Below are 24,549 nucleotides of genomic sequence, written 5' to 3'. Positions count from 1 at the left end.
AAAAAATGTTTAAAGGACACATGGAACTTTCTAAAATTTCTTTAACAAACTACCTTGGGAGCTCAATAAAGAAAATATCTAAAAAAGCTCTTTTACATAATCATGATGGTAATCTTTAATTAAAAAAAAATCTCTAAGTAATCACGCTCTTGACTCAGATTGTTCATAGCTATATTCAGAAATCACTCCCTGGCCCTGATAAACATTGTTTGTCCCTAAACACACATTAATTTTAAAAACTGATTTAGCCTGGCCCCTTTTTTTCTCTTAGTCAGAAACTATAATCTTGAATGCCTCAACAAAAATTCTGATAAAAGGAAAAATAATGGGACTGTAACAAATGTCTTAAAATTTGTCTTTAAAGGGGAAAAAATGTTTAAAGGACACATGGAACTTTCTAAAATTCCTTTAACAAACTACCTTGGGAGCTCAATTCAAAAATAGAACTTGATGTACTAAAACACATTTTAGTGCAGCTCCAAACATCTTTATAAAGCAATTTGCAGGGGTGATTCTGGATCAGAAGTGTTATTCCTTGTGTATCTACATTGTGTGTGCATGCTTCTTCTCGGTTGTCGTAACTGTCTCTGTCATTTCCTCCTGAGTAGCAGTCACACCCATCCTGCTGCCACTGTAGTCTCTACACTGCCCATACCATAGCCACATCCTCCAGGCTGACTGTCATATCTTCCACGTCCATATCCCTGGTCTCCACCACCTCTAGAGTAGTCATGACCATGCCCATGGGCCCCAAAGGCACTCCCTCTGGTTCCCCCGGCAGACTTGTCTACATGGTTGACACGGATTTGGTGCCCATCCAGGGACTCTTCATTCATGACTCTCATTGCATCCAAGGCATGCTCTGGGGTTGTGAAGGTGTTGAAGCCAAAACCCTGGGATCTTTGAGTTCCCAGTTCTTGACAACAACCACCTCAGAGACAGACCCAAAGTGGCTCAAGTGGTCTTCAAGTGCCTACTCCTCAGAGTTGAAGTTGAGCCCTCCTATGGAGAGCTTCCCTTCTTCAGAAGACACGGCAGAATGCAAGTCCTGGAAATTAGAAGTCAGAAGACCGCAGAGACAACAAGCTCTAAAGAGAACTTTCAAATTTCAATAGTAGGGACATTTTTTTCCCTTGAGTTCGAAGTCTCAGATAGCTCAAACTTAGCTTTGTGAATTCTAAGAACTGGGGGATTTTTATATAAAAATGGGTTTCAACTGTGGAGCTTAACAAGAAGGCAGGCTTATCATTAAACACATGTCTCCCTTGTCCGAAATTGAAGGGCACCTCTTTAAAGTTGCAAGGTGCCTCAGTGCTGCACTGCCCTTTCTCAGTCTGCCACATTTGTCATCCGTAGTTGCTTGTTACTGCTGTTTTTATGTTGTCATCTTGAGTATAATAATATCATGCAATTAAATGACATAACAGGTCTCAGAGTCCCGGACACTGGTTAGAATAGTTGAGTTGGCGATTGATGGAACACTGAAGTAGTTTGTGAGAATTAAGAAAGACAATAGATAACTAAATTCAGTGACTGCTGACTAACTACATTTTCTCATTTTAGGGGAAGGTATTTATACAGTACTAGATTATGTCTGCAGTTCTGAAATCAATCTTCAGAGGCAACAGTTAATCAATTGTACTTCAGGAAATAAGGGGATAAGATAAGAGCTAAATATGGCAGCACCAAGGAGCTCACGTTGAAAATTTTAAGTTGTTGTTTAGTTTGTTGAAAAGAAAAGGGAATTAATTGAGTACAGAAAAAGTGATGAGAAAGCAGTATGAGGATGTAAATGATGCTTTCTAGGAGCTGGGGAAACAGCTCAGTGGTTAAGAGCACTGACTGTTCTTCTAGAGGACCTGGGTTCAATTCCCAGTATCCACATTCAGGATCACAACCATCTGTAACTCCAGTTCCAGGGAACCTGGTGCTCTCTTCTGATCTTGTGGGGGAACCAGGCATGCACATGGTATCTGTAGATGCCCGCAAACAAAACATTCATACACATCAAGTAAAAATAATAAATCTTAGGAAAAGAACATTCTAAGTGTGGTGACTACACACGAAAGTACTTGCCCACCAGACATGGGCTCTGGGGTTCCATCTTAGCAGTGCATGTTCACAAAACACATGATCCAAATATCAGGGGCATGGCTTCAGAAGCTTTAACAGTGTGTAATGCTAAGTATCAAGAAAGCTACTTGCATATTAGTGACAGTCAGAGCCCAGAACTATGGGTTCACCAAGAGATAAAGGTGTTAGCATAGGACTGTAGGTTGCCTTATTCAATGTTTTCTTACACATCTTCCTTTTATCCAGTACATCATATTCTCCAGTGTATTAGTTACCCTTCTGTTTCCATGATTAAAATACCCTGACAAAAAAGCAACTTAAAGAAGTAAGGGTTTATATTGGCTTAGGGTTCCTGAGAGACAGTCCATCATGGCATGGGAGACATGACAGCAGGTGTCTGGAGCAGGAAAATGACTGATTCCATTTTCATCCACACACAGGAAACAGCTATAGAACAGGAAGTGGTGTAAAGCTATAAGCCCCCAAAGCCTGACCCGAGGGACATACTTTCTACAGCAAGGCTTTAGCTCCTAAAGGTTCCATGCTCTTCTCAAACTGCCAGCAACTGGGGACCCAGTCTTCAAACACAGTCTCTGGGGGACCTTTCTCATTCAAACCACACAACCTGCCAAGAAAAATGTTACAAGACACATTGACCAACAAGGAACCACTTTTGATGGGATGGAATAAAAATAATTAGAACCACAACCAGATAGGAGGGAAAAGCTAGCCATGTCAGACCAGGTCAAAAATTCAAGGAAAGACACATTCCTCCCCAAAAGTACAACCAGTATGCCAATCCTTGCCCACTGAAGATTAAACCTAAGGCTCCACACACATGCTAAGCAAGTGCTCCTCTCCCACTGAGCTATGTTCTTACACCTTTCACTTATATTTTTTCACAGGGTCTCAGTAAGTTGCCCAAGTTGGCCTTGAACTCACTCTCATTTGAGGCCTTGAGTAGCTGGGGTGACAGGTCTGTTTTGCCCAAGGCCAGGTGCTAAGTATTTTAATGGAAAAAGGAAACAGTGAAAAGAGCAGATGGACACTGTAACAAAGAGGGGGAAATTATAAGACTACAAAGATATAGTTGAGGCCAAATACCTGATGCAGGTCTTAGATAAACATCAATCAAGGGCCTTGGGGTTGGAGGTGTGGAGCCTGCTTTTTATATCTGAGTCACATGACCTTGTTTGCCAAGGTTCCCAGGAAGTTGGAGCTTTGTAGGGAGACCAGCCTATTATCATACCTCATTACCCAATCCCTGTGGTTGGCTTAGAAATGAGCCATGACCCAGCCACCACACAGCAGATGCTGCCAGGCTTTTGCTGGTAAAAGAGCTTTTGTTATTATTTTTTTTTTTAACTGTGGTTGAATAGCAAAGGTTGGTACTTTAATGTCGCTGTGCCATGTTGGGGAAGGAAAATGAAGAGGGGACATATTTTCTTGTAACACAGAGCTCTACTTAGTAAAGTGTGCTTGAAAAAGAGAGATGGAGTGAGGAGGGAGGAAAGGAGGCTGTCCTGATATAGCTACATCACTCTGATGTAACTGGCCATCATACACACCAACAAAATCCACCTTGGGCTAGTGCTTTTCTTATTTATATTTGGGAAGTATCCTGAAACATGAAAATCACCACACAGAAAATTAAAAGGATGCTGAAGTCTCTCCCTAGTTACCTTTAAAAAGCCTCTTGTTTAACATTCTGCAGCCTCTTCACTATTGTCTTACTGGGCTGGGGCAGTGTTAAAATTTCCATGCTTGGTTAGGAACAACGTTTCTCTTAAGACCTTTGAGCTTCTGTCTGTGGAGATTTGGGGAAGAAATCTGACGTTAAATGATTGATGGGATGTAGCTGTCAGACTGCATATGTCGCGAGCTTGGAGTGGGTTGCCTGTGCTTCCTACATCCTGTGTTTCTGGCAAATTAACTCAGTGCTTGGCTGAGTTAAAGGGACAATGATTGACAGGTGTCAGGTGCTTGGGGATCATTGTAGTCATGTGGTTTTCTCCTTGTCCTGTTTTGATCTGGTGAGTAATTTAGGGCAGAGGGGTCCATCTCACTCTGGTAGCATCAAGACTCCCACATTTCTCAGCCCCCGCAGCAGATAAGTGATAACTGGAGACTCTAAGCAGAAGGCACACAACCTTCTTTGCTACTGGTGACATTTGATTTACCAGTAATATTTTCCTCATCATTTTATATTTGACTTTATCATTTTTACAAACATGAGCTGATGGTGAAAGTTGTCTGCCCAGGAGAACAAATGTTGAGCTTTTATCTAAGCGAGAGTCTTTTTTTTTTTTTTTAAAGTATGCTAAGCACCAACTTGAGTTTTGTTATGATAGTAAGACACTCCAAGGAATACACCTTGCAGGTAGGTCTGTTTTAGGCTTATTTCAATTAGGAATCATAGGCTGTAAGTTTTTAGTATAATTTGCTTTAAAGTGTCACTTTGAGTCTTTCTAAAGCAAAGTTGCTAATTAATCTGCAACTCCCCCCCCCACCCATATCGTAACAATGTATCTATTTTCTGCCTCCCATAGGTATGAGGAGAGATCTATCAGACATCCAAAATTCAACCTTATACAACCTTTTAATAGTCTTTAGCTGGATCTGAAGCAGTCTCCTTTACTGACCTTCAGTGAAGGCCTTAGTATCTGTACAACACAGCCAAAGAAGAACATGGACTTGCAAAGGAGGGTAGCCTGTCAAGGGATGCCTTTATGAACATCTAACTTTTAGAGGACAGTTGGTGCTATGTGGGCTGCTGCCCATGGCTGCATCTGGCAAAATTACTCCTAGGTACCTAGAACATACCTAGGATGCACTACAGAGACTTTGAAAAACACGGAGAGGGATCCCTCACTAATGTTAGCTGGTAGATGCAGGGTTTGTCTTAACGCTGGCGACAGCCTGTTAAAAATGTGTTTTACTGTTGCTGTGATGAAATACTGACCAAGAACAAACTTGAGGAGGAGAGTTCATTTTAGCTTACATATTATAGTATGTCATCCAGGGAAGCCAAGGTAGGAACTCATAGAAAATTCAAAATGTCTGTTAGTGACTTATCTCCTTGCTCTGACAAGATCATTGGCCTCAAGAAAGGAATGGTTTGTTTTCATTTATAACTGGAGGGGAAGTCCATCAGAGAGAGAGAGAGAGAGAGAGAGAGAGAGAGAGAGAGAGAGAGAGAGAGAATGTAAATCTCAAAGAATGTCTTTGAAAGCATTTAGCCCTGTCAGGACCCCAACTATTTCTAATGTGAAACTGCTCTAAAGGCCCATGTAAGAACGGTACAGTGCTGTAAATAAAATGGGCTGAGATCCCTAAGTGTTCCTCGTTTCTGGTGGCCCTTAACAGGGAGGTCAGTCCTAAACACCTGTAAGCCAAATGTCAAAAGCAACAGTCACAGAGATTGACTCCCTGCTCTTTCCTTCAAAACACTTCCATTCCAAAACATACTTTTAGAAGAGAAAATATTTATGTAAAAAGATATTTTAAACTCCTTTTAAATTCGGTGTTCCAAAAACATGTCTACTAGGAAAGGCTTCCTTTGGGGACCATTTTAGAAGAGTTGGAGCTGGGATTTCTGGAAATCTGAACTGGAAGTCCTTCAGGGACTCCTGTGAGCTACAGAATTGTAATTCTGAAGGACCGTTCTGCAAACTCTACAAAAGAAGATGTATAAATACAGGAACTAAACTCCTTGTTTGTCCCACTCCTCACTCCTATCTGCCCTGGGAATTCTTGGAGAGTCATGAGCTTTTAAACAGTTTAGTTTCTGTGCATGAGTGTTGGCTTGCTTATGAAGACCAGGAGAGGATACCAGATCCTTCTGGAACTGAAATTGCAGATCACTGTGTCACTGTGTAGGTACTTGATCCCAGGAACTCAGGTCTTCTAGAAGAGCAGTTTAACAGTTGAGTCATCTTTCTGGCCCTTCATCAGTAGCTTTTAGAGTTGATTATATCAACTTTGTGTGAATCCAAGGAAATGACTGGCTGGCCTTTGGTACTTTCAAACACTAGGAGAGAGAGAGAGAGAGAGAGACAGACAGACAGACAGACAGACAGACAGACAGACTGAGGTCTGTGTTCTGAACTCAATGCAAATATAGTATATTACCTTTGTGTCCCCACTGAGATGGCTAGACCTTGTTGCTCTGGGTAAGTTCTTGGGGAAAGGCTTCCTGGAGGAGTTTTCCCTTGTTCTAGGAAAAAAAAAATCAGAATCATGTCACAGCCAGTGGCAGAAATGTCAGCCAGGGCAGACTGGAGAGTTGGCATTGACTGGCTCTATCATCTGAGCCCTGGACAGATACAGTTATTATCTTTGTATCATTGTATCATGGTATCATGGTATCATTGTATCATTAGGTCATTGCTGTTTTGCTTTATTTGGAAGACAGAGTCTAACTATATAATGTAGACTTACTAGAACTCACTCCTCCACCCAACTTTCAGTGGTCTTGAGGGCTCCTTAGGCCTCAGCTCTTCCCCCCTTTTTTTATTAGATATTTTTTTCATTTACATTTCAAATGCTATCCCGAAAGTTCCCTATACCCTCCCCCCGCCCAGCTCTTCTACCCACCCACTCCCACTTCTTGGCCCTGGCATTCCCCTATACTGGGGCATATAAAGTTTGCAAGACCAAGGGGCCTCTCTTCCCAATGATGGCCAAGTAGGCCATCTTCTGCTACATATGCAGCTAGAGACACAAGCTCTGGGAGTACTGGTTAGTTCATATTGTTGTTCCGCTTGTAGGGTTGTAGGCCCCTTCAGCTCCTTGGGTACTTTCTCTAGCTCCTCCATTGGGGGCCCTGTGTTCCATCCTATAGATGACTGTGAGCATCCACTTCTGTATTTGCCAAGATACAATTTGCAAAACACAAGAAAATCAAGAAGAAGGAAGACCAAAGTGTGGATACTTTATTCCTCCTTACAATAGGGAACAAAATACCCATGGAAGGAGTTACAGAGACAAAGTTTGGAGCTAAGACAAAAGGATGGACCATCCAGAGTCTGCCCCACCCAGGGATCTGTCCCATAATCAGCCACCAAACCCAGACACTATTGCATATGCCAGCAAGATTTTGCTGAAAGCTTTTTTTTTCTCTACTCTTGGAAACTTCTACTGGGAACAGAAAGCTAAGTCGACACTGATTCATGGTGGTACTGAATCACTCTACCAGCGATTTCTACTGTAGTCTATATTTCTGCTTCCCCTTCTATACCTTTATTTTTTAATTTGGAAAAAAAAAAAGCTTAGCCTGGGCTTGAACTTACTCTGGACTCCAGGTGGAGGTTGAATTTGTGATCACTTCAGACCCTAGTAGTACAAGGGCTGAAAAACTGCTGAAGGAAGACCCCAGACTCAGATAGTATGCGAAGACAAAAAGAGTGTTTATTCTGCAGAAACAACCAGCATGCAGGGGTCAATCATTCTTCCAAACGGCCACCTCAGACAAAGGCACATAGGCCTTCTGGTAGGGAACCTGGGGAGCTCTCTGAATGGATTAGGTAACCTTTAATGTGATTGGCAGGGACAAAAGTGGTTGTCATTAGTATAACTTTGATTGGCTACTATGTTAGTTCTTCTATTTTTAGAAAGCAAGTTAGGTAATGTAAAATTTCATTGGTGGGTGCTAGGGAAGTCACAAGGGTCGGGTTCTGATAGGCTTGTGCCAGGTAGTTAGTGGTCTGCATCTTATATTAATGAATGTTTAACTACAGTAGGGCTGCCCAACACAGATGACCAATCCTGAGATAAGATATTTTCCCAATCTTGTGGTCATTTCCAGGCTATTCTTGAGGAGGGATTTTATGACCTTATTTTGGAATTTATGGTCTGTTCCTGGAGCTGCTGACCTATGATCTAGTTCCTGGGATTTGTGGTCTGTTCCTGGAGCTAGTGACTTATGACCTAGTTCCTAGGACTTGTGGCTTTCTTTATGAAATCAGACCTGGTCCTAAAATTGAGACAAATAGGGTTTATTTCATCCTTTTAGTAGTTCGTCTGACTCTAGTCATATTATCAGTTCAAACTTAGTAAGATGACCCCTCTGGGATAACTTTTGTATAAACCCAGAGTCATTCTGATAGCACCAGCCTAGTCAGAAACTTCCACTGACCTTATCAATATACTCAGCAACTGTCATGGGCTTATACTTTGTCTTAGGGTTTTACTGCTGTGAACAGACATTATGACTAAGGCGGGTCTCATAAATGTCAACATTTAATTGGGGCCAGCTTACAGGTTCAGAGGTTCAGTCCATTATCCTCAAGGCAGGAACATGGCAGCATCCAGGCAGGCATGGTGCAGGCAGAGCTAAGAGTTCTATATCTTCATCTCAAGGCTCCTAAGAGAATACTGGCTTTCAGGCAGCTAGAATGAGGGTCTTAAAGTTCATGCCCACAGCAACACACCTACTCCAACAGGGCCACACCTTTTAATAGTGCCACTCCCTGTGCTGAACATATACAAACCATCACACACTTGTATCACATGATCCTACCAAGAGCCCAGGAGCTAAAGGACTGTGGGCATATATGGACAGTGGAATGAATGTTGAAAGACTATCCCTCTATGTCACTACACACATGCTTAGTGTACAACAAAAAGAGGCATTTCATCACAGTTCCTTACTAGTTACAGTTTCATTATAGTTCTACAGATGGCCCTGTACCTCCATTAACAGGCTGATGATAGGCATCATGTTCTTATGAGGTCATTTATGCATATCACCAAATTGTCCTTTTTCATATTGCTATACATTGGGTATGGTTTCTTCTTACTAATACATATATGCTTAATCCCATTTAATATTGATACAGTGCTCTGAAGAGTGAGTGTCAGATGGACATAGACTACTTTATTTAATCATCTCTGGGTTTGTTTTGGAATAATGCAGATTTGTGAGAATGATAAGTGATGAGAGCCTGGTATAAATTTTGAGGAAGAAAAAAGAGGGATATGCCCTATCCTCAATGAAAATGCCAGTATTGTCACATCCAGGGAGGACAAGGTTCCACTCATATCTTCTCGGTCATGGTTTGTTGCCCTCTGACAAATTAAACTTTCCCATGTGTTGGTGAAACCTCATTACCAGTGATGTGTAAAATAAGCAACAAGGGCCGATATGGGGCCCAGCTTGGAAAATAACAAAGATGTCACTGGCAGAGACTCAAGTCCCTTCACTGGTGCCACTTCCTGTAAGAGGTTTGAGAGGATGACAAGGTTAGGACTGCTATTACTGTTCTAATAGCTGAACAGTACAAGAAAAAAAGAAATTGCAGTCTAAGATATCTGCAGTTCAAAATAGGGCCAAAGGGCATTATTCAGCCTGTTTCAGTGTTAAATGCCAGAGTTTGTGGAGAAGGGAGCCAAAAGGAAAAAAAGACCATTAATTATTAATACAATGCTGGCCTTAACTATGATTTTCACAGAACACTAGGCTGAGGGAAGGTCAGTGATTAGGGGAAAGGGCAAAGCTTTTCAACAATGATCAAAAGCTCTTGACGTCTTTGCTTCTTGTCATGGTGAAGCAAAGCAGAGGTGGTAGACAAAGACAAAGACAAGTAAAATAGAAATGAGAAAAGGCTTTCATTTGGATGGAGCACCAGGCTAGTGTGGAATTCTCTAGCCTCCTGCCTCAAGTCCTTGGGTGTTGAGATTATAGGTGTGCGCCCCTACAGATCCATAAACTCTGTGACCCACACATGATAGGGTACAGTAATTCTAATGGATGGAGAGACTGATAACCCTAAGCTTCAGCACATTGAACAGCACCCCACCCTTCCTATCCACACCCAAAGACATCTCCAGTCCAAGGAACAAATCATGCCAAGGTAGAAACTTACCCTGAAGGACCTGCACTTTCCTCTACTAGCATAGCTCTCAGGGAGTTATTAATAGGAAGGAAACGATCGAGTGCACGCACATGCACACACACACAGACACACAGACACACACACACAAATACACGCACGCATGCATGCACCTGCCCATTTTTCAGAAGATCTTCAGAAGGCAATTTTCCCCTGTCCCTCAAAATGGTCCCTTCCTCAGTTTAGTTTTTTTGTATACCAACATTTTGGTACCTATTTTTGATGTAGAACAAATATGGTCCTTCCATCTGTGAGTTTATGACTACTTTACAGTCTGATTAGAAGTTACCACAGGGCAAATGTGGGGAATAAAATATGAAGTAAGAAAAGATGAGGTACAACAGCTCCATGTTGAACATGATTTTGTGAAGATTTTATGAAGAGCTGCAAATATCTCTTAGAGGCCCATCACCGAGAATGACTGTATAATTTAAGTGAAATATCTTTATAAAATATTTATTTTTCTTTTTGTGTATAGGTGTTTTGTCTCCGTGTACATCTGTGCACAATGTATATATCTGGTGCCTGTGGAGGCCAGGAAATGGCATCAGGTCCCATTCTAGGGACTGATATTCTAGGGGACCCCTAGTTACAGATATTCTGTGAAGCAACCTGTTGTTGCTAGGAATTGAACCATAGTCCTCTGCAAGAGCAGTCAATGCTCTGAAGTGCTGTGATGTCTCTCCAGCCCACTGAATAAAGTATCTTTATGAAAGCCTTTTGTATCCGGCATTTTCGTCTCTAATACATGTTTCATGTGGGTAAGTTAAATGTTATTGAACACTTTCTCTTCCTCTATTGAGACAAGCATATAATTTCCTGACTTGTTAATGTGGTGACTATACTAATAGATTTTTTTTTTTGATTTGCACTCTTTTTATTCCTGAGGTAAAGGAAGTATTAAATTAGATGAAAGAATTTATACCTTATTCTGAATTCTGCATCAAAATGAATTACACCACATCACACTGGTGTGTTAAATGTTTTATTTTAGAGGATTTGTTATATGTATATATTTTACAGTTTTCATTATGGTTACATTTTTATTATAGTTTTAAATAGTGAAAGATAATACTTTTAGTATGAAATTTAAATTTATCCTTTCCCCAAGTTGGTTGCAAGATATGAAATTCGCCGTTTTCCTTGGTTACTGGATATCAGTCAGGTCAGGCTAGTGTGGATCACGGTATTTAAAAAGATACCTAAGGGATCTCCCCTCTGCATGACTGAGCAACAGCACTTGTCTTGTCTTCCTGAGAAAACCACCTAGAACAGTTATCAGGCACTGACCAATCTACAGTACAGATCTCTATGACCAAGAGGCATGGCAGGTGCCTGCCCCACAGTGTACACAGCTTTTTAAATAGAGGCTCTTTCCAGTTGCAGTACATGCAGGTAACACAACCGTGTCAACTCTCCATGGAGGGTGCAGTGAGCCAAGTTGTACATTACTAAGCTTGTAGGCAGGGATCTGAAGGGATCTGAGCCAGTAGGGACAGCAGAATTCTGCCCAAGAGTTCAGTGTGACTTCTTAGCATAACCTGGAGCTTTGGCTACAGGGACATAAGCACCTCAACTTTCCAGGCATCCCTGCTGGCTCCCTTCTGGGTTCCTCCAGAAAGAAGGCTGTGCTGTCCATCCTTCACTGACACCTAACTCGGGCTTTCTGAGTTTACCAAACATGGCTGTCTAGATTGTGGTGAGAATTCTTGGGTAATGATGTTCTCTGAAGACTACATAATCTTTCAATTTTTTTTTTAGATTTATTTATTTTTATTTTTGTGTATGAATATTTTTCCTCTTTATATGTACACATATCACATACATTCCTGGTGTCCAAAGAAGTCCAAACTGATGTTGCAGATATTGGATGGTGAAGGCTGGGCACAAAATCCAGGTCCTCTATGAGAACATCATGCACTCTTAACCTCTCAGCCATCTCTCCAGCCCTTATGTAGTCTTATTTATTTTTTCACGTTTGGAGATTCTGCAGGACAAACCCAGTGCCTTGTACATGTTATACAAATACTCTGCTCCAGAGTCACATTTAGCACAATTTTTGTTGTTCTTCTGGTTTTGTTTGTTTGTTGTTGTTGACACAAAATGATCCCGAGTGGCCTGGTACTCACGATTTGCCTCTGTCACTCAAGTGCCGAGGTTACAGGTCTGAGGCAATACACTCAGCTAGCTGGATAGTGTTTTTTGTTTGTTTTGTTATTGTTGTTTAATGTCTTTCTAGGGTGGAGGTTAGACCTCAGTCTTATTTGCTAAGCATGCATGAAGACCTTGCTTGTGATCACTGACATGAGGGGCAGATAGAGAGGGAAAGAGAGAGCAATCCTCTCTTATAACACAGTAGAGGAAACTGTTATCTGTACCTGTGGACTCTGTTTATCTGTCTTTGATTCACTTACAATTACCTGGTGCTACCTCACATAGTTACATATTTGTTTTAGGTTTTTATGTGTAAGGGTGAATTATCTGCATGTGTATCTGCATCACATGCATGCCTGGTGCCTATGGAGGCCAGAAAAGGGGACTGATGCCCCTAGAATTGATGTCACAGACCCACAGCCATTTGCATGCTGGGAACTGAACCCCTCTGCAAGAGCAGCTGGTGATTTTAACCGCTGAGTCATCTCCCAGCTACTAGATGCTTCCTTGTTAGTTGTCTGCTTACGCAACTATAATTAAGTTCTTTAAATGTGTGAACCTTGTTCTAGCCCCTGGTGTTACAGCAGAGATAGACAGCTGCATCATAATAGTGTATCTTATGAGTCAAATTGAGCTTATTCTACTTATGATGTCCTTAGGAATTATGAATTTTGTAGTTATGGAACACTCTATTCTTATCTTAGTTTCAATATTTTCTCAGCTCCACTGACCTTCACTTTCACACCTTTCAACAAAACACCTTTACAAAAATGTTAACTGATTCCAAATGGGGTTGGAAACCAGGACCAGTGTCTTTCTGCTACCGCACAGTGACCTCATGCTCTCCTGAACTTTATGGTTTCACACTCAAGTGCGGCTGGCTAATGGTGTGCTCTACAATGCGTTTTACACCAGACTCTCAAACCCAGCAAGATGGGCCCTGTGAGTATGGGAGTAAGAGTTCAATGAGGCCTGGAGCCTGCCTGGCAAGGATGTGGTTTCACACTCCATCAAGAGGCCAAGGGCTGCTAGAGGGAATTGGCCACCTGCTGAGTGTTCTCTTTGACCTCTGGACCAAGAACACTTTCTCATCTAGCCTATCAGTGACAAGAATGGGCACTGTGGCTTCGAGTGGGGTATTTTTAAGTTTTCTAGCATCTCCTGCGTTTCTTGGCACATGGTATGAATCATATTACTGGGATAATGAACCATTTAATGGCTTGTGTGTTGATTTATCAGCTGGTGCTGGCGAGGCCAATTTAAAAATATAAAGCCATAAGTCACCTAGTCAAACTGTCCAATAGGCAGAGAAGCCCGGCCCCTCGCCAGTTGCTGCTGTGTTAATCATGATGCTGTTGTTCAGGCTAGCAGAGCAAGGACTAAGGCACCCAGTGCTCTTCCCTGGTGAGGTCATTCATCTACCTTTGGTTGCAGTGTTTGTTTTGTCCTCATGCTTCAGTTAGAGGGAAAAAACAAAACCTAAGGAATAAGGACATCTTCTTCTCATTAGATCAAGGTCCACCAACCCTGGGTCCCCTGGGATTCCCAGTAAAGTATGAAAAATGGACAGAGTTAACTGAGCCCTAGTTAAATCCAAGATAGCATGGGAGAAATGATACTAAAAGCATTTATGGTACTTTAAGGAGCAACACAGGCCTGACACTGTCAGTTTCATGACCAATCTGGCATGACCATCCTGCAAGGCACGACCCTCCATTACACTATGTGGATAGCATCATACTCCCAGCATGGGTCAGTGAGTGCTTGGTATTTTAACATGGTAAAGTCCCCAGACAAGTAGCTCTATTATATAGAAGCCAGATGCTTGTTGTGTATGCTGATGAGTAAGCTGGTCTAATGCACACACACACACACACACACACACACACACACACACACACAATGAGGAAAGCAAATGTGTTGAGATTAGACTGTGTCCTCTCTGAGATACTTTATATTATGTAAAACAGTGATGTTTTTGACTTTGCTTTCAGACTGAGCTTCGTCTTGAGAAACTCCATTTTTATAAGTAGCTTTTGGCTCCATTTTGATGGTACAAGATAACTTGTGTTCACATATCCAGATGGATATGCGAACAATAACCAACTATCTGACACCATGCATGCAGCTCAGGCTGATAAATGAAAGTTGAATGGTGCCATTTTACAGATTTATTGGGGGTGAACTAAGGTTGTAAGGCCAGATGAGTATATTAGAACAGTATCAGTGAAACCATGCCCTAGACCTTGTTGGGCATAACAGACCATGGATAAACAATAACTTCCTCACGTGGACCTCATAAAGAGATGGACATTTAGTAGAGAGATGACAGCGATTTCCTGTCATATGACCACTTGAGTATATGTAGGAGACCAACAGGTAGAGAACTTCTAACTGTCCCTGGGGCTTTGTCTTGATTTAGTGACCATTGTTGATCTAAAGTTGTTGTCCATCCATCCCTTTACCTGGACCTGGTCCTGGCCATTTTCCTTCTTCGGCTAGGTTCAACTCTACAGCTTTACTCTCAATTCTGTGGCCCATAGTGGCCTGCAACAATAGCATCTTCTGTATGGCTCAGTTTTGGCTATTATCTAATCACTTCAGAGACTCATGCATCCCCACCAGTTTGATTTTGGCTTTTTAGGCTCTTTTGAAACTCCTTGCTTCTTTAATTTTTGTAATCACCCCGTGACTTGCATAAATAGATAATTAGGTAGGTATGGGTATGGGTATGGGTAGGGGTAGGGGTATGGGTATGTTTATGGGTATGGGTATGGGTATGGGTAAGGGTAGAGGTAGGGGTAAGGGTAGGAGTATAGGAATAGATATAGATAAATGATAGGTAAATCAATAAGTAGATAGATAGGTAGATAGGTAGAGAGATAGATGATAGATTTGCCATGTGATATGCCATATATGGTTCAAGAATATCTAACAAACTACTACCACTGAGACTGCTATACCTCATGAATTTACTATTTAATACATTCTGACATTTGAAAGGCACAAACATGTCTGTCTACATTTCTGACAGAGTGGTCAGAGGCTGAATGGATTATGCAAAATCCCCATGAGAACAGTTCCCGTGGGGAGTGGGGGGGGGGGGCAGTACGTATTCCCGACTGTGTCTGTACAAACTGGCTTACCCTCTAGACTTACTGCCTGCTTTTCCAGGATAGGAGATTTATCTGAAATGAAGAAACCACATCTGCTCTTTGAACACAGATGGTGCTAAATGAGCTATTTCTGTGTCCCTGGGCTACTTTGAAGAGCCACAACCAAGAGCATTGTAAGTGAATGGAAGAAGATGAGTGGGCAGCAGTGAAGCATTAGCAAGGCCCTATTACTATTAGGAATCAAAAGGGTTAGCACTAAGAACATACATACGTCTTCTTCCTACTGCAGAGCTGTGACAACTCTCTGTGCAGAGCACCTGCTCCCAGCCTCTCCCCACCCCAGCTCTCTCCCACTCCATCCAGTCTGCTTCTTCTCTGCCTTGAAGTACAGAGCTATTGTCAAATATCAGGTGCCATTTCCTATATACACATGCTAGGCTTTACTCAGATCTTAAAATAGCCCAGAACACGTGGGCACATCTTCATCTTGTAAAAAGTAGTACTCACTTAGTATCATTTGAAAAATTTAATTGATTTTAAAAATACCTTTAAAACATTGGCATATTGTTAGATTACAAACCCTCTGTCTGTCTCTCAAAAATGAAAACCTGCTGCTTCGTAGCCTTACAGCTGAAAGACAAGCTGATATCCAGAAGACATGGCCAGGCTGAATCTTGTAGTTCCCTCTACCCTCTATAGATGACATTCATAGCTAGAGATATAATTTATTGTGTGATATGTACTGTGTGATCTGAAAGTCACTATTAACTCTTGAAACTTCTAAAAGTCAGATATTCCCTCTGTTTCATGATTTGAAAGTTATCCCTGGAGGTTCTCTCTTCTAACACTCTGGACTTAGAGACAGTTCCACTTCAGGGCGGCCTCCTAAGGCAACCTCCTCTCTGGTTTTGAAATGAATGTGCTCTCTCTCCCTTCAAGGTCCTCACATGCTGTGGGTGTTATCATCTATCTCTCCTCACCGCTTTCCCACTTCAAGGCTAAATCCTATCCCAATTCCATGCCAAGTTCCTGCAAACGGCACTATGTTGTTCTTCTTTGGGGCTCAATGACACTTTATTGTGCATGTGTAGCACATTTGGTTGATCTACTCATCTGTTATCCTCAACTTCTGGATTTTCTTTTTTCCTTCTTTCCTTATGTGTGTATGTGCGTGCGAGTGTGTACACACTCTTGCCTTCTTTTGGTTTTCCTGATGTGGAATTATTTATTTCCTGTACTGTTTTGGGTGTGGTTAACCTTCTTGGGTTGGAGCGTTCCTTCTAGTATTTTTCTGTAGGAATGGATTTGTGGATAGATATTGTTTAAATTTGTTTTTTCATAGTGGTTTGAGATGACATCTGTGGTCTTTTAGAGACTGCAAGACACCTGCCCAGGCTCTTCTGGGTTTTAGTGTCTCTGTTGAGAAGTTGGGTGTAATTCTAAGAGGTCTGCCTTATGTGTTACTTGGGCTTTTTCCCTCATAGCTTTCAATAGTCTTTCTTTGTTCTCTTTCTTTGCTCTGTACATTTTGTGCTTTGATTATTATGTGGTAGGAGGGTTTCCTTTTCTGCTCCAATCTATTTACTGTTCTGTAAGCTTCTGTACCTTACCACTGTTTAGTTGGATTTGTAGTAGTTTGTTGTCTGCTATGACTCATTTTATCTTTGCTCTAAGAACCACACTAGTGAGTTAAGCAGAATCCTGTGTCCTTTAAGTATGAAAGTGGTGCTCATCTCCACTCTTCTGAAGACTTGATAAGTGGGTTATATATATTTTTTTCTGGTAAGGAAAGGGCATGGAAGACAATCTTGGAGATTTCTGAAGTGCGTCTTACTAGCATACATTGAGGTACCAGTCTGAGGATCCTGAAGCATCATTGGATATTTCCAATGACAGAATCAGGAATCAGAACAATGGCTACCTTGTGGACCCACATAGAGACACACTTGATCTAGGAATCCTTAATACCTGTCCCCCACATGCTTCTGCTACATAGTAAATGTGCACAAGATGGTACATTGAGTACTAACTAAGATTCTGCCTGTAGAGCTATTGCCCAGAATGCGCAAATAGAACCCAGGTGGTCAGCACAGACTTAATTTGGGCTTGCTCAAATACACAATTTTAGCTGTTGAGTTTTCACACGAGTTTTCACACCATTAAGCACAGCTAAGATTATATTATCCAGTAAAAAATTCAGAGCAGGGCTGGAGGAATTAATTAGCTATTCCAGAAGACCTGGCTTTGATTCATAGCACCCATGTGGCAGCTCATAACCATCTGTAATATGAGTCCCATGGGATTTAACACGCCCCTATGTTCCTTTTGGGGAACTGAATACATATGGTGTGTGTGTGTGTGTGTGTGTACATGTGTACATGCATATGTGTGTGCATATGTGTGTATGTATGTATACCTGTGTGTGTGTATATATATATATCCAAGCAAAATGCACCTATAGACATAAATAAAATAAATCAATTTAAATTTTTTTCAGAGCAGCTGTTTATGCTTCCTTCATCACAGGTATAACCCTTTTAAAAACTCATACTTTAGTATTTATTTTGTCCAGATATTTGACTGTTTATTGACTGCTTGTCTTTATGTGAAACTGTTAATCATATCAAATCCTTTAAGGATCTCTCTGTCTCTGTCCTCTCTGTCATCTCTCTTGCACCCCCCTCTCTCATACTTATTCTCCCTTTCTTCATCTGATGATGGTGTTGGAGTGTGTTTCTTAGTCTGGCAATGAATCTAGTGTCCAGCCCACTAGTATTCAGTGACTTTTGCCTGCTAGTGAGTGGACATCTTATGATAACTTGTCACTTAGCAGACCCTCTTTGGGAAGTGCAGAAGGTGGGGAAAGAATAGCACATGGTTCCTCCCCTCAGGAACTCTGTCAAGGGGAGACAGTGTCAGTTAACTTGGAAAGTGACATTCCCTAGAGCTGTAGCTCTCCACTCCAATTTGGGAATAAACTCAAAACGAAACAATACATCCCCTGAGTCCATAAACCTTGAGGTAAAGAAGTAAGCTACTGAGGCAGGGGAGCTCCCCCACAGCCTTTGAGACAGTCCCCTTCTCAGGTTATCCTTTCAGCTCTGAGCTTGGGATTGACTAGGTCACCTTGGCGCCCCTTGGAAACACTTCAGTTAACAAACAATGACTGGCAATGGCCTTTCTCTTTCAGCAGTGTCAGTAGCCTGGCAGTTGCCCAGCTGTTACTGAAAATAAGTGTTCTTGAAAGGACATTATACTACCTTGGTGACAATGTTCATTTGGCAAAAGTCATACTCCTTCCTTTTCTGCAAAATCGTCAAGTGTTTTCTTTTTTTCCTTTATTCTACCCCAAACCTCTAGAAGGAAGGCAGAAGAAAGACTACCATTCTTGTGACCTCAGATCTTCCAAAGCGCTTTCCCATCACTAAGGCAGGGGAACTCCCCCACAGCCTTTGTGACAGTCTCTTCCCAGTTTACAGAGACCTTTTCAAAATAAAATTGTGTGTGTAGGTTTTGAGACAGGGTCTCTCTATGTAGTCCTGGCTGTCCTGGACCTCTTTATGTAGTTCAGACTGGTCTTAAACTCATAGGGATCCACCTACCTCTGACTCCTGAGTTCTGGGACTAAAAGTGTGTTCGACCATGCCCAGCTTAATTTTTTTTTTCTTTTAAAGGGCTATCTAAAATCCTTTCAAGTTCCAAAGTCTATCTGGTCCCCAATTGCTGTCATTTCTGATGACTTGCTCCTTTGCTTTTCTCCATTCTTTCACAGGAACAGGCTTAGGGATATGCGGAAACTAGCAGGGACTGATTTGTTTATACCACTCCCCAATTCGTTGTTCAGTAACCCTGTGTAAGTGGTAGAAATGGTGGGGACATTATACTATAAGAGTTGGCAAGTACTACAAATAAAGGCCTCTTTCACCACCCTGTCCAGTGCTCTTCAGCATACTACTCAAATAGCCCACTAATATTTGGCCTTCTATCCAACATGACTCCTTTTTTTTTTTATTTCCAAATCTTTTTGTTCTTTATCTCACATGATTACCATCTTAAGTCCCTGTTCTATTGCTGTGAAGAGACACCATGAACAAGGTTACTAATAAGAGGAAACATTTAATTAGGTGCTACTTACAGTTTCAGAAGTCCATGGTCATCATGGCTGCGAGTGTGGCAGTAGGCAGGCAGGCATAGTGCTGGAGCAGTAGCTGAGAGCTTACACTGTGATCTACAGATGGGAGGCAGAGGCAGCCCAACTGATACAGACTTTTGAAACCTCAAAGCCTACCTACCACCAGTGACACATCCTTCAACAAGGCCACATCACCTAATCCTTCCTAGATAGTTTCACCAAGCATTCGGCCAAACATTCAAATATGTGAATCTATGGGGACTGCTCTTATACAAACCACCACACTTACCCACTCTGAAAAAAAAAATGTCCCTGACCATTGCTTAATGTGATTGTTGAAATATAATTCCAAACATGCTGAACATATATGTTCATTTGCTTATAATACCCATGTGTTGTCATTGTGTTTAGCACATTAATGACAAGTCCAATTCAGAGAGGGAGTATGAGGTGCTGAGACTTTATAGCCAGCAGAAGCAAAAGAAGTCATATGAGGGAGTCTCACTTGAGAGATTGCCCAGATCAGACTGTTTGTGAGAGATTATGACATTGAATGATGATTGATATGGAACAACACAATGCCTAGGTAGTTATGTCTGGTCTGTATAAGAAAGCTGTATTGCCTCAGAGAATGAGTTGGTAAGCACGGTTCTCCCAGTTTCTGCTTCTGGTTCCTGCCTTGAGTCACTGCCTTTCACTGCACGCTGTAAGATGAAATAAACCTTTTCCTCCCCTATCTGTATTTGGTCAGAGTGCGCAACTGCAACACAAATCAAGGAGAGGTGGAGGGCAGGCAGGGGAAGTATACCACAATGGGGGTGGGCATGACCCTGTTTTATCTCTACACCTCTGAAGAGGCGGTGTAGTGTCATAGGGATAGGAATGTGAATGTTGGTTTGGGAATGCTTGGGTTTAAACCATTAGCCTCCAAATATCTAGATGTATCCTTGATCAGACTACCTAATCTTTTGAGGCTGAATTTCTCTAATCATATCATGGAGATAGTGAGGGCAGATATTCTATAGAACTGTTTTAAAGAGATGGAGAGATGGTGTGCTATATAAACTGCAGAAGCCAGGACAACAAAGATTTGAGAAATATGAATGACCTTATTTTTCTATCCTGACTTCCACAAAACTCAATCTGATTCAGAACGTGTATAAACATCCCAGGGGTTTCTTTCACCTTTCAATTGACAATATTGTTGTTTATTATTCAGAAACACAAGGCAGGTTATTCTCAGTTCTCAGGACTTGAACCAACATCGACTTGAATTTCATTTACTGAGATTGAATCGGGACAAGACAAACACTGTCAGGAAATAACATGCCAGCTCTGCCTCCAAAGGAGAGGTTCTGATTTGATTTTGATAGGAACCAAGATCCCCTGGGTAGCTCTCAGATGTGGTCCCCGAGTCCTATTTTTTTTTTCTTTTGGAGAAAATGAACCAACAACCATAGAATGATATGTGACATCACATGGGTAGCCTGGAGTGTAGACAGGAATACCAAGCAGTTGCAGAGAAGCTGGGGACCTTGGTGGCCTTCTTCCTAGTCCTATGCTTTTCCATCTTAGAGTGAGAAATCCAGTCTTAAAAGACTGTAACTTTTTGTTTTGTTCTCATAAGTGTATCTATATCATTAATCTTTTTGAAGCCCCTCCAATGCTTTACCTTTCAAAGGTAACCATCCTGAATTCTGTCATGGATTCATTGTTTTTATTTTTAAAAATTTAAAGTAAAATATAGTTACACTATTTCTCCACTTCCTTTCCTCCCTCCCATCCCCTCTCACTCTCCATCTCTACCTCACTCCTTTTCAAATTCATGGTCCCTTTCTCTTTGTTACATACATATATGTACATATAAGCACAAATGTATAAATAGATAAATATATTCTGCTGAGTGTGTTTAGCATTGCTTGTATGTATATGAATTCGGGGCTGGGCTGCCCACTTGGTACTGGATAACCAGTCAGGGCCTCATCTCTGGGTAAGAATAATTCTCCAGCTTTTAGCATTTCTTAACTGCTTGTAGCTCTTTGTCTAGAGGTGGAGCCCCATGAGGTTTCCCCCTTTCCACATTAGCTTGTCTGTTGATGCACTTATTCGGGTCTTGTTTAGGCAGCCATATTGTTGAAATATGGTGAACAAGGTGAAGCTCTCCTGTTATTTCCTTAGACAAGATTCCAAACCAGATTTTCTACTCTTCTGGCTCTTATCTTTCTGTAACCTCTTTTGCAGTATTCTCTAAGCCTTCGGTATAGGAGTTGTCTTTAGATGTGGTCACTGGGAATGCACAGCCCACCCTCAGGTGGTCTCTGCGTTTTGACCAGTTCCAGCTTTCTGAAATGCTCTTCAAAAGACTGGAATTTGTGTGTTTATTTTGTTTTCATGATACAGGGTTTCTCTGTGTAGCCCTAGTTGTTCTGCAACTAGCTCTGTAGACCAGACTGACCTCAAATTCAGAGCGAATGTTAGGATTAAAGTTTAATTAAATTACATCTTGAAAGACTATAAATGTGTGCTAATCAAATCTCCTAGGAGAGATCACAGGTTTCTGCAAGAACCACAGCAGAGCATCTGAAAGGAACGCATGCGCCTCTGAGGTAGGAAACTAATAGGCTACATAATCTGAAGCTGGTTGTTGTGACCACATCGAGAGAGACAGGCGGACCTGTGGTTCTATAGCAGACACAAGAGGTGCTTAGTATAGAATCCTGTAGCATCTAGTCTGGGGGATAAAGAATGAGGCCCTCACTCTTGTTCCTAAAGATAAAGATATAATCCAGGGCACAGAATTTGAGGCAGAAAGTAAACACTCAAAATAAGAATATTTTTGGTTCAAAACAAGGCAAGAGATTCTAACAGTTTCTGAATTATCAAAACATTTTGTTCAGACTATGCAGCTCTATCGCTCTAATTCTCTTGAAAGAAGCACAGAACTCAAGACAAGAATTGATATGTCCTGGTTGCCTAAAGAGTAGGTATAGGACACAAATTAGACCTTCAGAGAACTGAATGGTATACAGCTTAGTAAAACATGTGGGAGAAATAAGAATGCTACCATGAGAAGAAACGGGCTCTGGGCCACTGAGCCTCAACTTTGTGGCTCGGTTACCATAGTGGATTCATGCTTTAGCCTTAAGATGCCTTAACCCTGAACTTGTCAGCACAGTGACTCACCAGAATGGATTGTTTAGAAATGAAATATCAAGCTGGTGAGGGTTGGGTGAGGTGGGAAGAGTGGAGGCTGGAGAGATGGCTCAATGGTTAAGGATGCTGGCTGCTCTTGCGGAGATTCAGTTTCCAGCATCCACATGATGGCTTATCTGTAAGTCCACTTCCAGGGGAGTCTCACACCCTCTTCTGACCTTCCCAGGAACTGCACACATGTGGAGCACACACATGCAAACATTCATACACATAAAATAACAATCAATTAATTATCTTTAGAAAGAAAAAGAAACATTAGATGACTAACCAAGTGGCATTATGGGTTAGAATTAAATAACTGAAGCCACAAATACCACAGTGGATACAACAGTCAGATATTGATTCCTTTACCCTATTGATTTGAGAAGACTTGTGTGAAATAACTGATGTGTGAGTCATACATACTAAGTGCCCATTCATACATGTACAGATGTGTGCATACTTGTTTGTGCATGCTGCGTATGCTTATGCTTACATATCTGTGGGAAAGAAGAGAAGGAACAGCTGAACCAGGGTCACAATGATTCAAGTTCCTTCAAAAGAAGAGGAAATCCTTGCACAGTATAAATATTCAAGTTTGTTTTCAATACAACCTGAACCACAGCTGGACCTACAGATATTTTCAAAAGATCCAAATTCAATGAGCATTTCATTTTTGAATTTTCACACTGTGCATCTCAAACTCGGGCCCTGAAAGTCCTATCTCTTGCTGTGAAAGAGACATTTTGTCTGCAGCATTCAAGAGTTCCCAAAGGAGTCTGCTCTGTTGCCTGCAGCACTAAATAATAGGGAGTAATGGGGTTATAGGAGAAAAACAGATCTAGGGAGCCAGAGGACAACAGGGGGAAGGATTCTGCATCCACGTATTTGAGCATGTCTTTAACCCAAAGCAGGCATGGTCACTGTGACAGGTGACAGGCACAGAGTGATATTACCTTAGCGGTCATAGCTTCTCTGGAAAGAGACTGAGCTTCTGGTTCTGGGTTCTTGAAGTTCTGAGGGTTTGGAGCAGTGTTTCACCCTCTTAGCTCCCAGGGAAACATCTCTTGCTTGTCATAGGAAGTGGAAGTAGTCACTATAAAGTGGCTTGGGACATGCAACAGATTTGGTTTTTACATAGCAAGCTCTTCTCAGACCCGAGACTTCCACGGCACAACTGCACAGTATTGAGTGATGCAATTTAGGATCGGTTGTGGTGGTCATCTCTACCCACACACACTGGAAGTGGGTTTTTTTGTAGCTAGGAATAATTTCTTGTTTTAAAAAAAAAATAAAGCCCTTCTTTGTGCTCTGTTCTTGATGTTTCTTATTTAAAATCTGATATGAAGAGCTAGGGGAAGGACTAAAGGAGCTAAAGGGGATTGAAGCCCCATAAGAAGAACAATATCAACTAACTGGACCACCCAGAGCACCCGGGGACTAAACCACCAACCAAAGAGAACACATGGAAGGAGCCAGGACTCCATCTGCATATGTAGCAGAGGATGGCCTTATCTGACATCAATGGGAGGGGAGGGAGGCTTGATGCCCCAGCGTAGGGGGATGATAGAGAGGTGAGGCAGGAGTGGGTGAGGAGCACCCTCACAGAGGCAAAGGGGAGGAGAGTCAGAAGAATGGGATGGGGAATTGGTGAAGGGGTAATCGGGAAGGGGGATATCATTTGAAGTGTAAATGAGTAAAATAATTAATAAAAGAAAAAAAACAAAAATAAAAAATAAAAGCTGCCCCTAAAACGTATAAAAACTGCTTGTAATAGACATTAGGGGTCACCTTCTTGTCACTCGCCTCAAGAGACTGATTAAGGGTTGACCCTGATGTGCCTGAAAAATAAACCTCTTGCCTTTTCATCGAAAAAGTAAATAAATAAAAGCTGATAGTTATGCCTTTGACATTCATATCATCTGTTCATTTTTCATGTAGTACTGAGGGCAATGTTATCTAAATCATTCACTTAAAACAAACAAACAGC

At 41.6% G+C, this 24,549-nt stretch overlaps 1 pseudogene; it reads right to left on the bottom strand.

Annotated features, from left to right (window-relative positions):
• Positions 1-397: 397 nt before the first annotated feature.
• The window catches only part of LOC110297487 (RNA-binding protein 3 pseudogene), a 75,576-nt pseudogene continuing 51,424 nt past the window's right edge, over positions 398-24,549 (bottom strand).

Source organism: Mus caroli, unplaced genomic scaffold (assembly GCF_978045245.1).
Source record: "Mus caroli unplaced genomic scaffold, Mus_caroli_1 scaffold_8, whole genome shotgun sequence".
NCBI classification, from domain to species: domain Eukaryota; kingdom Metazoa; phylum Chordata; class Mammalia; order Rodentia; family Muridae; genus Mus; species Mus caroli.
Note: the sequence above shows the minus strand (reverse complement) of the source record. Positions and strands in the feature narration are given on the sequence as shown.